Here is a 14,341-nt window from a genome sequence, read left to right on the forward strand (position 1 = left end):
GCCGGGTTGGTTGTGGAATAACTACCAGATGGTTGGCCGGATTGGTTATTGGATTGCTACAAGGTTGTTGGCCTGGTTGATTGTTGAACTATTACCATATAGTTGGCCGGGTTGTTTGTGGAATAACTACCAGATTGTTAGCCGGGTTGATTATTGGATTACTGCCAGATGGTTGGCGAGGTTGTTGCAATGTCGGGCCTGATATTCTTTCTAACGACAGGCTACTATTCCGACATGTACAGCCAGTATTGCTGAGACCACATCGCTGTTTCTGTTTGTATCAACATATGTCTGCTGACTGCTGGTCGTACAAGTATGTTAGGAGGCCATCTGTCACTGTCAGATTCTGTAACATCTTAATAGCGTATCCTCAAATTTAGCACAAACCCTAATTTCTGAACTTTTAAGGATCCATGCGCAGGCTTTAAAAATCCGATTATGACATCATTTGGGCTTAGGAAGTATTAATGTATAAATATTCTAGTTTTGGGAATTTATTTCAGCAAAATAGTTTATGGAGTACTAAAATTAATATTTAAACTCTCCAATGGCTTCACTTATATAACTGTAAAGAAAATTATAATTGAATTTTAAAATTGTTAAAAAATATATCTATTAATGGAGTTTGTAGGGGCAATAATTCCCATGGAACAACTGTTATGGAACAATTCCAACCAAACAGAACAAAATTATTTGTAATGTAGTGAGTCATAACTATTAAGAATTAATAATTATTAACATATAGTGATGAGTGTAGCGAGTAATCAGTTAATACAGTGAGTATAACTTTATGTCGTAAGTAAGAAGTTAATATAGTGCGTATTCATTGATATAGTAAGTAACAAGTTAATATAGTGAGTATAGCTGAATGTTCTTAGTAATAAGTTAATATAGTTAGCATAACTTGATGTAGTGAGTATTATGTTAATATAGTGAGTATAAGTCTGTAGCGAGTAATAAGTTAATATAATGAGTATAAATTAATGTACTAAGTATTACTTAATGGGATTCAAAACATTTGTGTCTGTGAAAAGTGTCAATAACTGTGGCTCGCCAAGTCACTATTGTTACGGTATTGCCATTGCTACGTCGCGTACGTGTGTAATTGTTTAGTGTAGTGTCGGTCATAAATCTTGGTTTGTGGTCGTTCACTGATTTATAAAATTGTCATCTACTTCGAGAGTCGTCCTTCGCTTTCACGTATGTTTATGTTACATATGTGTATGTTTATGTTCATCGATGTATTAGTGAACGTTTTACTATACATTTTACTGTATTGTCATAGTCGGATAGCAAAGCATTTATCAGACCTAAAGATGTAATATGGTCGTTGCAAAAGTAAAATGATCGGTAGTGACTCTATATTAACATCTGAATAAATGTAGAAAAAGTAGACCGATTATACTTCAGCGTGTATACTACGCATAAAAAACTAAATTATATTTTATACAATTATATTTTAACTACTTACTTGTATCCGTACATAAATAAGAAATGTATAGAAATATTAGAAGTTAATAGTTTTTACAAATTTTCTTCAAATGTTGTAACACAATTTATTTTGGAGCTCGTTAGCTAAACAAAATTTGAATACATAAAAACCGATTTTATTGTAATGTTTCGTATATGCCACTATTGTTGTTCCATTTCTACCTCTCTTAAAAGAAAAATAAAACACCTGCGTATATTTATAAGCCCTTAATATACTTCATCAATCCTTGAGAGAACTGAGAATTATTTTTTAAACTAATACGTGAAAGTTGAATGCTCCTGGGTATCTTACTTGTTGATTCAAATTTGAATTGTAATATCACTACTTCCAAATTTGGAAGAAAAGGTTAATTTCATGTGTGACTGTCATCTTAACATATCAAATTGAAGATGCTTTGTTATTTGAGAAGGTTAATTTAACGCAATTATATTATCACGATTCTCTATGGATCAATATGATTTTACTATTATAATAACATATAATGGCCCTGAGGCGTTATCTAATGACTTTAAAGAAATATAACAAATGATGAAAGCGTTTTTTTTATATTTGCTTAGTGTTTCCATTTAATTTTTAGACTGTTTATAAAGTATTTGAGATAAAGGTTTTGTACAAAAGATTATGACAGTGTTTTTAGTTTTTTAATGTTCTGTATGAGTTTAGACACAAAAATACATAGAGCGCAATAAAAATATTAATATTTCCATAGTTAAAAACAATAATGCTGCACACCTCAATTTTGATGGTCTTGACCAAAAACTGCATTATTATGCCCAGGTATGTTATACCGTCTTTCAGACACAAGAAAAAATAACTTTATATAATACAAACAAAACATTTAGACTAGAGTTACCAGCTATCGAGTCTCCTCATTAGACATTTACAAGTCTTTGCACACTCTAAAAAGTATTGTTTTTTTATACTCTATGCAGTAGATGTTCAGTTCCTGTTTTCTGTCAGCTGTTTGACGATTTTCACTTATGTGTAAAATTTAGGAATATTTGTAGCAGACTAGTTGAGGCTGTAATGATGAAATATAACTTTTAAAAGGGGCGTCCGGGGTCCATTTTGGGTCAAAATTTCAATTTTTATTTTTTGACATTTTTGTATTCTTTGGAATCTTCCGAGTAATTTGACATATCATACATACAATTTGGACCAGTACAACCTTATGTAATTAATTTATTTGTAATGGTCTGCACTGTGTTTTTCGCTCGCAGCGGCGTCAGGGAGAGGGACATATGTTTATACATAGGCCTACTACTACAGTTGTAATAATATAAGCTACACATACTTGTTGTGTTGGTAACACTGTTTGTTCTTTACTGTCATATGGTTCTTTCTCATTTGTTGTCATCTGTTACAACCAAAGTTTCTGTGTTATTTGCTTTGTGAATTGTGTTGTTTACACTTCCTGATGATAAAACTATTGGGGGGAAAGGTAGGTTGACTCTCGAGGCTATAAATGAAATTTAATTATACTATGGGCTGGCCATTAGAAGAAATGTTGACAGTCTGGAAAATATGAAGAGGGCAGTTTGGGCGGAGTATTTCCATCTCATTTCAACAAAATGAAGAACCAGCGCAGTTTGTGTCCGAAAACTGCTGATACGTGGTGCAAATACCAACAAGCTATCCAGAAGAAAGAAACCTATGACCACAATGAACACTTCCACATTGCCCCTGTAGTAATGGAACAGGTAAACAAATTTTCAAGGACTTAGCTAAACCCGACGCTGCTAGCGAAATGTCTTCATGGACAGACCCAAAATCCGAGCGAGTCGCTAAACAGTGTAGTGTGGTCACGTATTCCAAAATCGACTTTTTAGTTACGAAAAAGACCCTTGGGTTTGGTGTTTATGAAGCCATTGCCTGTTTCAACAAAGGAAACATTGTTAAATGTGAAGTACTCAAGAAAGTAGGTATAATGCCAGACAAAAACTGTGTTGAGGTTATGAAGCGATTCGACAGGATGCGCATAAGGAAGGCGCAAAAGGCAGTAGAAGATATTGAAAAGAAGTGTCGCCAGAAGCGTGAGGCAGCTAAAAGACGTGTGTAGGATATATATGAGCAGCAGGAGGATCCAGATAACCCAGCCTATGCAGCAGGAATGCACTGAGATACATGAGTCACTATTGTTTAGGTTATAGCCTAGAAAAAATGGAATTCCCGAAAAACTTGTTTTTTTTACACTTCGGTACCCATATCTTCCAAACTACTCGAGGTATTAGTATAGTTTTTGTTTTGTTTTGTTCACAATTTCATGGTTTTTATTTACAGCACAGGAAATTTGGTTTTAAAACCTAAAACCAATTCTACATGGTTGCAAAGTCAAAATTTTCGAATAAAAAAAGTAAATTTTAGAAAAATTTGTTAAAATACCTAAATAAAGTTATTTTAGAAATTCCTGTGCCATAAATACTCTAAAAGACATACATAACAAAAGAAAAAAAAATTTAGTAAGTTACGTCGTAAGGTTTTAGAGATATGTGTACCTTAAAATGACTAATTTAACATGCGCAGCATATGGCCCCCGGACGCCCCTTAAACCATTAAAACTATTTATATTTCAAACAGATTATTAATAAAACGACTGTAGTAATGCAAAATTTACTTTGCACAAGTCACAAAAATTCAGACTATTCATCAATGCATTTCTTATGGAGATTTCTCCAAATTTAGAGGTCAGGGGAGAGCCCGGCTAATTTAATCGTTCTAATATATTTTTCAATGATAATCACTTTGTTTGAGTTTATAAGCAAAATTTCAGATCGATCGAATAATGAGTTTAAATAACGTATATGCCAATTTGCATACAGAGAGAGTTTCAAGCTAATTTTAGGAACTGAAAAAAGAAAAAAAGAGGAAGAAGTGGGAGTATATGGCGTTAGAAACTTTTAGTAAGCGTAAATTTATTCATGAAATGTGTGTAAATATGTGTGTGTTTCAGTGTTATCCAAATGTTTAAAATTTTTAATATGAGACATTGTGTTTTTCATAATTTTAACAAATATTATCTTTGTAGTATGGGTTATATACAAAATCGTATAACGTAAAAATAAGTTTTAAAGTTAATAACAAATCGCGTTATTCATTAAATGAGAAAAAATCCATATTATAGATCATACAGATATATGTTATAAAGGAAAATATATAGAAAAACTTAAAGCTTTTTGAATAACTAACTGCTCTACGAACCTTTTAAAAATTAACAAAAATCCCTTCCCCCCTCCTCCTACCCAAAGCGAGCGAATGTTACTTCGCATCAGTTCATCGGGAATTCTGTCCAATAACATCAGTCCTTCCGACATCTATAGTAATTGCCTTTTCATCAGGATCACTACCGATTGTTGAAATACCGCAATGTCTCCAAGAAACCGCCAGAGAGCGAATGTTCACGGCAGCGAGCGCGAGATGGAATCCCGCTCGCCGAACAAGAACATCTTACATCGTCGGGTATAAATTCTCGCGTCACCTTATTTCAGCTCATTTTCTCTGTTGGATTGTCCGCCCTCATCGTGCTCGTGTCCCGGGGCGAACAATCTGGGACGGCGAGAGAGACAGCGTCGCTCAGGGTCGTGACGAGCTCCCCCCTCGCCACCCACCCACCTAACAACCTTTCCACAATGGAAGTCTGGTTATTACGTGGAAACTAAATATAACAACGGAACTGTGCAATATAACCCTTACAGACTTGAAAACCATTACAGTCCTCTACATAGCTGTTTGGTGTTCCAGATACATCCTGACCAAGAGTCAGGAACTACTCAAACTTCTCAAAAATCTGATAGGACAAATGTACCAATATACTAAATATGTATGTAATGTTGTTTTAAAATACAAAATCCAACAGTTATTTTCATAATACCAGTGGAATCCTGACGCTCTTGAACTTTTTGGTGTAAATGTCAGGCTATAGCACAGAGTTTTTCTATGATGCCCTCAGTTTTTTTGTTAGTCGCAGTCGTATATTCAGTGGCCAGCTAGACACACCCCCACATCGTTCTATATCCAGTCTGTCATATCAAAAGTGCTTGTTTTGGTGTGCAATGTCAGGCTATAGCACAGAGTTTTTCTATGATGCCCTCAGTTTTTTGTTAGTCGCAGTCGTATATTCAGTGGCCAGCTAGACACACCCCCACATCGTTCTATATCCAGTCTGTCATATCAAAAGTGCTTGTTTTGGTGTGCAATGTCAGGCTATAGCACAGAGTTTTTCTATGATGCCCTCAGTTTTTTGTTAGTCGCAGTCGTATATTCAGTGGCCAGCTAGACACACCCCCACATCGTTCTATATCCAGTCTGTCATATCAAAAGTGCTTGTTTTGGTGTGCAATGTTAGGCTATAGCACAGAGTTTTTCGTCACCTTGCCCGCAGTTTTTCGTTAGTTGCAGTCGCTTATATTCAGTGTCCAGCTAGACACACCACCACAGCGTAATATATCCAGACTGCCATATAAAAAGTGCTTGTTTTGGTGTGCAATGTTAGGCTATAGGACAGAGTTTTTCGTTATATGCAGTCGTATACATTCAGTGTCTAGCTAGACACAACACCACAGCGTAATAGACTGCCATATAAAAAGTGCTTGTTTTGGTGTGCAATGTTAGGCTATAGGACAGAGTTTTTCGTTATATGCAGTCGTATACATTCAGTGTCCAGCTAGACACAACACCACAGCGTAATAGACTGCCATATAAAAAGTGCTTGTTTTGGTGTGCAATGTTAGGCTATAGGACAGAGTTTTTCGTTATATGCAGTCGTATACATTCAGTGTCTAGCTAGACACAACACCACAGCGTAATAGACTGCCATATAAAAAGTGCTTGTTTTGGTGTGCAATGTTAGGCTATAGGACAGAGTTTTTCGTTATATGCAGTCGTATACATTCAGTGTCTAGCTAGACACAACACCACAGCGTAATAGACTGCCATATAAAAAGTGCTTGTTTTGGTGTGCAATGTTAGGCTATAGGACAGAGTTTTTCGTTATATGCAGTCGTATACATTCAGTGTCTAGCTAGACACAACACCACAGCGTAATAGACTGCCATATAAAAAGTGCTTGTTTTGGTGTGCAATGTTAGGCTATAGGACAGAGTTTTTCGTTATATGCAGTCGTATACATTCAGTGTCTAGCTAGACACAACACCACAGCGTAATAGACTGCCATATAAAAAGTGCTTGTTTTGGTGTGCAATGTTAGGCTATAGCACAGAGTTTTTCGTCACCTTGCCCGCAGTTTTTCGTTAGTTGCAGTCGCTTATATTCAGTGTCCAGCTAGACCCACCACCACAGCGTTATATATCCAGAGTGCCATATCAAAAGTGTTTGTTTCGGTGTGCAATGTTAGGCTATAGAACAGAGTTTTTCTTCACCTTGCCTGCAGTTATTCGTTATATCCAGTCGCATATATATAGTGTCCAGCTAGACACACCACCACAGCGTACTATGAACTTACACCGCGGTATGGAATGTTAAACTGTAACGTTGATCTTTGCAGAAGGATGTATTTGTGGATGTAAAAACTCAACTATATACAGGGTGAGTCAGAAATATGGTAAAATATTTTAAGACGTGATTGTAGAGCTAAAAATAAGAAAAAAATGTTATATAAAGGTAGGTCCGGAAACGCTCCATTACTGAGTATGGCGAAAGATTTTGCTTTGTTTTCAGTTCACCTGGTGAAATTAAGTGAATCTGAAAGGTTTTGTTCTTACTTTTTTAACTCAAATAAGACAAATATATAAGGAAAATCACCTGAAAAATCAAATAAAACCACTCTAGAGGTTGTAGTGTGATCAGTTTTTGAGAAAAAGTATGAAATTTGCCAAAAATCTAATAACAAAAATACCGTCTTAAATGTTTGAAGTCGAATAACATTGTTAAATGACCAATAAACAAATTGTCAGATACTCATTCCTTATTATAAAACAGCAAAAAATTGCTGCGTAGAGTAATACGTGGGGAGTAAAATTTCATAACTTTTTTTACACATTTAGTTAACTTCGTTTATTACGGTTGTTTTCAGAATTAAATTCTCTACAATCTGTATTAGGAAAAACAATTTGTTTATTGGTCATTTAACAATGTTATTCGACTTCAAACATTTAAGACGGTATTTTTGTTATTAGATTTTTGGCAAATTTCATACTTGTTCTCAAAAACTGATCACACTACAACCTCTAGAGTGGTTTTATTTGATTTTTCAGGTGATTTTCCTTATATATCCGTCTTATTTGAGTTAAAAAGTAAGAACAAAACCTTTCAGAATCACTTAATTTCACCAGGTGAACTGAAAACAAAGCAAAATCTTTCGCCAGCCATTACTCAGTAATGGAGCGTTTCCGGACCTACCTTTATATAACATTTTTTTCTTATTTATAGCTCTACAATCACGTCTTAAAATATTTTACCATATTTCTGACTCACCCTGTAGAGTACTACTAATGTCATTTGTCCAACTATTATTAGAATTTGTGTTTGAAAAAAGAGAAAAAGACTCGTATTGATAGGTCTATGAAATTTGCTTTCCACTATAAACCCTCAATTTACAAATTACAATTTTTTTGCTTGAGCTTAAAGAGTTAGGCAATCTCTTTCAGGTTCTTTAAAAACAAAATAATTCCAAATTTGTGTAGGAGTTGGAAAACTTATAAATCTAACCAGATGTCAGTATACCTACGGTTGAGGAGTCCCCTGTACGTTAGGCGTTGTAATAACGGTCTGAAAGTATCAATAGTTGATAATCTGTTGATTTATGTTATCACTTTTATTAAGCTAGTCGAATACTGAAGTGTTATTGTATCCTCTGTCCAGAGAGGTGCCTATCCGACCCCTGTAACAGTACACACATGCGCGCGCGCACACACGCACACTGCCCTCTGCAAATTCTCCACTTGCCTGCTCAAACTCATCAACTCGGCGAATGGCGTAAATAAACTACAGTCATTGTTGAATATAATGTGTTAACTTTTCGCTTCTCCGTTTGTTGGTATATTTCCCGGTTAAATGTAAAGTAAGACCACGTGATCTTAATTTCCCCGGAGTAAACAAGTGGTTTTGTTCTGTAAAGAATGACTGACAGTCTTTTTCATCATTCCTTTATCCCAGGCAACTTCCCTGATGAGTAAACTGTCCAATACGATACCTGCAGATATTAAAATTTGACCTTTCATCAATGCGTGTTTGTACAAAGTACAAGAATTTTGTGATGTGGATTTTGGATTTTAATACGTTAATCATTAGGTTAAGCAACCTCCTCAATTATATTATAAAATTTTAACAGCAATAAATAATTGATTCCTGATTCTGAGAGATGTTTAATTCTAAGTACACCTAATTATACAACTGCATAATCTATATATATATATATATATATATATATATATATATATATATATATATATATATATATATATATATATATATAAAAGAAAGTCGTGTTAGTTACACTATTTATAAGTCAAGAACGGCTGATCCGATTTGGCTAAAAATTGGTAGGGAGGTAGCTAAGAACTGGGAGAAACACATAGGATACTTTTTATCCCGTTCCCGATTCAGGATTCCGCCCCACTGGTCTCTATAAGTTACGGAAATACCCGTAAGAAATGCATTACAGCAAACATATGTTATTAAGTGAAAGGGTCTGTTCAAATTGAATCAGCTGTTCTTTGTAAATATATATATAATGCAACAAAAGAAATATATGTTTATATAATTGAATTACCATTTTAAATTTCTTTACATTTATAGTTTTAAAGCATAGAGTAAGCTTAAGAGAAACAGAAAATTTTGTTTCAACTGTTTCTGCAATCACTGTTAAGCATATACTTTACTATCCAGATAATACAAATCAAATTTTAATTTTTTACAATTCAAAGCAGTTATCTCTGCATCTCCAAGTCAGATACGTACATTATTTGCTATTATCATTTCGACATGCTTTCCATCGAACCCATCTAACCTGTGGCACAAATACAAGGATAATATGGCAGATGATATTTTACATCAAATTCGTGTCAGTTCAATAAATTACGATCTTGAAATGAATGAGGGGATACATAATCGGGCCTTGCTCTTGATCGAAGACATGAGTTATCTCATATGTGGTAGTTTATTAGTCAGGTTAGGAATGCCAGCGCCAAATCGTAAAATGAATGACGCATTTAATCGAGAATTGGAATGGGAACGTGAATATGATCACCAGGAATTAGATTTAGTAGTTCAAACAAATGTACCCCTGATGAACCCCCAACAAAAGGAAGTTTATGATACATTAATGAAGGCAATTGATTGATGATGGAAACGGTGGTTTATATTTACATGGTGGAACTGGTAAGACATTCCTCACGTCAGTAGTTTTAGCCACTGTTCGTGCAAGATCCAACATTGCAGTTTCAGTTGCTTCTTCTGGAATAGCAGCCACATTGCTAGAAGGATGTCGTACGGCACATTCTGCATTAAAATTGCCGTTAAATCTACAATATATTGAAGAACCAACGTGCAACATTACAAAGCGCTCCGCTATGGCGAAAGTTTTATCAGAATCAAAGATCATCATCTGGGACGAATGCACAATAGCGCATAAACGTGCATTGGAAGCAGTTAACCTAACATTGCAAGATCTACGTAATGACTCAAAATGTTTTGGAGGCGCAACTATTTTACTGTCTGGCGATTTCCGCCAAACATTGCCAGTAATTCCCAGATCGACTGCTGCCGACAAAATAAACGCTTGCCTCAAATCATCGAATCTATGGCGCTATGTTAGGAAACTTCAGCTGACAACAAACATGAGAGTTGCATTGCTGAACGATACATCTGCTGAAGATTTCTCTGAGTAATTGTTGACTATCGGTAATGGTCGAGTACCTGTCGACGAATCGAGCGGATTGATTTCATTTCCTCGGAATATCTGTAACTTTGTCTCATCGAAAGACGAACTCATCAACAAAGTATTCCCAAACATCATTACTAACCTCAAAAATAATGAATGGTTGAGTGAGCGAGCAATTTTGGCAGCTAAGAATAAAGATGTAGATGACTTAAACTACATAATTCAGAATGAGATCATTGGTACACTGCATTCTTTCAAATCTGTTGACTGTGTAACAAATGAAGATGATGCTACCAACTATCCAATTGAATGTTTAAACTCCTTGGATGTACCTGGCACAATTTACAACTAAATATTGGTTCTGTAGTAATCATGCTTCGAAACATATAGCAACCAAAACTGTGCAACGGAACAAGTTTGGTGGTAAGTAAATTGATGAACAATTTGATTTACACCACAATACTCAAAGGTGAGGAAATTCTCATTCCGAGGATCCCGATGATCCCACCCGACATGCCATTTGAGTTTAAACGGTTTCAATTTCCGATCCGTCATGACTGTAAATAAGTCACAAGGCCAATCGTTGAAAGTTTGTGGTCTTAATCTCAAACATCCATGTTTTTCCCCTGGCCAATTAAATGTGGCATGTCCACGGGTCGGAAGACCATCCGCGTTATTTGTTTTCGCGCCTAATAAAAAAAACAAAAAAGTAGTTTATCACAAGGTGCTACAATAAATGGCAAATAAAGAATCATTGAATAATTATATTTTTTTTATTTACAATTATCCTAATTTAAAAAGTAAAAAATGTGATCATGTGATATTGCCTTTAAGGCGGGACAAAGTTCGCCGGGTCAGCTAGTATATATATAAAAGAAAGTCGTGTTAGTTACACTGTTTATAACTCAAGAACGGCTGAACCGATTTGGCTGAAAATTGGTAGGGAGGTAGCTCAGGACTGGGAGAAGGACATAGGATACTTTTTATCCCGTTCCCGATTCAGGATTCCGCCCCACTGGTCTCTAAAAGTTACGGAAATACCCGTAAGAAATGCATTGCAGCAAACATATGTTATTAAGTGAAAGAGCCTGTTCAAATTAAATCAGCTGTTCTTTGTAAACATATATAATGAGACAAACAAATACGTTTAAATAATTTAATTACTATTTTAAATTTCTTTACATTTATAGTTTGAAAGCATTAGAGTAAGTAAGCTTAAGAGAAACAGCAAATTTTCAACTGTTTCTGCAATCACTGTTAAGCACAGACTTTACTATCCAGATGATACAATTCAAATTCGACGTAAAAATTCCACCTTTAACTGCAATATTTTTCTAATATAAACCATGCTCATGCTTGATCAGAAGAGCAATGCAGATATCAAAATTACTATCTTACGTTGGCTACAAATATAAAGAATGTTATAAAACCTACCTTAGTTTTTTTTTTTTTTTTTTTTTTTTTTGTACAGAAGTATGGTTCTCAGAACTCCGTGCATACATATTCTCTCGATCGAGACAACAAAGCAAGCTCAATAAAGGCATTGGATATATGAGTATAAATAATTCGATCCAGAAGTGATACACGCGCAAAGCCTAAAATAAAAACCATACGCAATTTCGTTTAACATCTGGAGCTCATAATCATTAGACTGTAATAATATGTACCTAATATATGCCTATTTTCGCTTCTAAATTACATTGAGCGCCATCATTTATTACATCGTATGTGTGCAAATGAATTCGACTTTTGACTCCTGTCCATGCTGGGCTAATATAGTTCAATTGTATACAAAAATCATAGAATATTAGAGAAAAATTCCAGTTATTTCACAAGTGCATATTGAGACTGTTTTAAAATTTAAATCTTAAATAGTTCATGAGCTTGGAGTATCTTTCAGTGACTATTTATCTCAGAAGGGTAATAAGGACGTTCAAAAAAGATATGCCTCCGATGTCCCAATTTTTCTGCAGGAAATCGCGTGCGAAGCCGTGGGTAACTGGGTATCTGGTTGTAATTGGTATTTTATTGAATATCAAGAGTTTTCGTTATAAAATACTACGAATGTATTGACGAACTAGCTGTTACCCGCGGCTAATCGCGCATAATTGCTTTTACTAAGTAATATAAGGACTTTTCTAAAGAGTGTGTGCGAAGCCGCGGGTAACAGCTAATATTAATTAAAACGTCTCAGCGTGATTCTGACCCATCTCTAATAGAGTTTACGTTTTAACTATAGCGAATCCTTCTTCTACTGTCTGTCCATAGCGATTTCGATTAAAGGAACAACTCATATTAATTATAACCCAAGTTTTCATTTAACTATATTTACAAATAGCTGAGACAATGAAAAAAGGACAAGACAAAGGACTTTTTTGTTCCCGTTGGCCAAGAACGTAGCCAGGAAAATATTTGGGGGGAGTCCAGCCTGATATTTTCCTGTAGTGGACAAAGAGTAAGGCTTCATTTTGTTTCTTAACAAGTTCTTAACCCGTTTCTTTTTTTGAGAACGATCCTTCAGCAGTACATTTCAATAATACTGAATTATTTAAATAATCAAATCAAATCAAATCAAAATCAATTTTATTTCAAAATTTGCAAACAAGCACAGTACACATAATAATATAAATGAAATTAGTCCCACATGGGCCATAGAGGCTTGTGTGCGTGGTGACGAGTCAGTTTCTAGTTGCTGTGCACAGCGGTATCATACATAATAGTCATTCCTTAATAACAATAAATTATTTTACATCTATTTTCAAAACAATTATTAAGTATGAAATCTGAAATAATCTGTGTAATTTGTAGGCCACAGACAACATTAATTATGCCACAATACCCAATAGTCTAATTATTTGATATAAAAGATCATATAAAAATAAGGTATGTTATTTGCTATAGTGCAAATAATTAAAATGGAACAAAATTAATTACTAACGATACTTAGGTTAAATTTGGTTTATTAGAGGTGTTCAAATCCATCGGAGAGGCGAAACGGCGCAAGACGGCCATCGTAACAATAGTGAAAAACAGTTTGTTGCGTGTAGTAAAGTAAGTTAATCCAGTAAATAAACGTGATCATATATTTTAGTCTAGTATATAGATGAGAGCAGTATGCGGACAGCGGGACCTGCAGGTCCCTTATGTGTTGCGGAATATTTCTGAGTAGGAAATTTGCAATGTAATAAGGATTGGTGTAATTATACGATTTTACTACTCGGGGAACCTGCAAGCCCACGCTAACAGCATTCCTTGTAAAATATCTATGTGTGACAGGGGTGACGATCTCCTGCCTGTGGCTCCTCGCGAAGACCAGTAAGCTTTTAATATATAGCTGCCGAATTGATAACAATTGTGTCTCTGTATAAAGCAAGATAGTCGGGTATCTGTTGTGTTTTTTGAACGCTGCCTTAATAACTAAATTTTGAACAGTCATTAACGGATATAAAATAGACCTGTAAGCCCCTCCCCATACTATAATACCATATTGTAAAATTGATTGTGCATAGGCGTAATAAATAGTTTTAATTTCATTGGGATTTAATATTTCAGTTAATTGATGGAAAACGTAAATCATTTTCCTTAGTTTAGATTTTAACATGTGGATGTGTGGTTCCCATTTTAATTTTGAATCCATGATGACTCCCAGGTACTTGTACTGGTTCACCCTCTGTAACACCCGACAATCACAGGAGCCACTGTTCGTGTCACCGCAAGAGTGGAGTACTAATGTCCACAGGCGGCTCGCCCGCGCTGCGCAATGAGATCGGCATACATTTAGTTTTTGAAACATTCATGGTTAGAATATTTTCATCAAACCACCGTTTTACTAACGCCAATTCTCCCGCAGCAACACGGTAGACCTCCTCCCACGATCTCCGATCAAACAATATTGCAGTATCATCTGCAAACAGAAATATCCTACCAGTAATCTCGAGTTTAACAATATTATTTATGTAAATTAAGAATAGAAGTGGACCAAGAGTGCTACCTTGGACTACACCGTAATCAAC

The sequence above is a fragment of the Homalodisca vitripennis genome, chromosome 6 (genome assembly GCF_021130785.1).
Source record: "Homalodisca vitripennis isolate AUS2020 chromosome 6, UT_GWSS_2.1, whole genome shotgun sequence".
Classification (NCBI taxonomy): Eukaryota; Metazoa; Arthropoda; class Insecta; order Hemiptera; family Cicadellidae; genus Homalodisca; species Homalodisca vitripennis.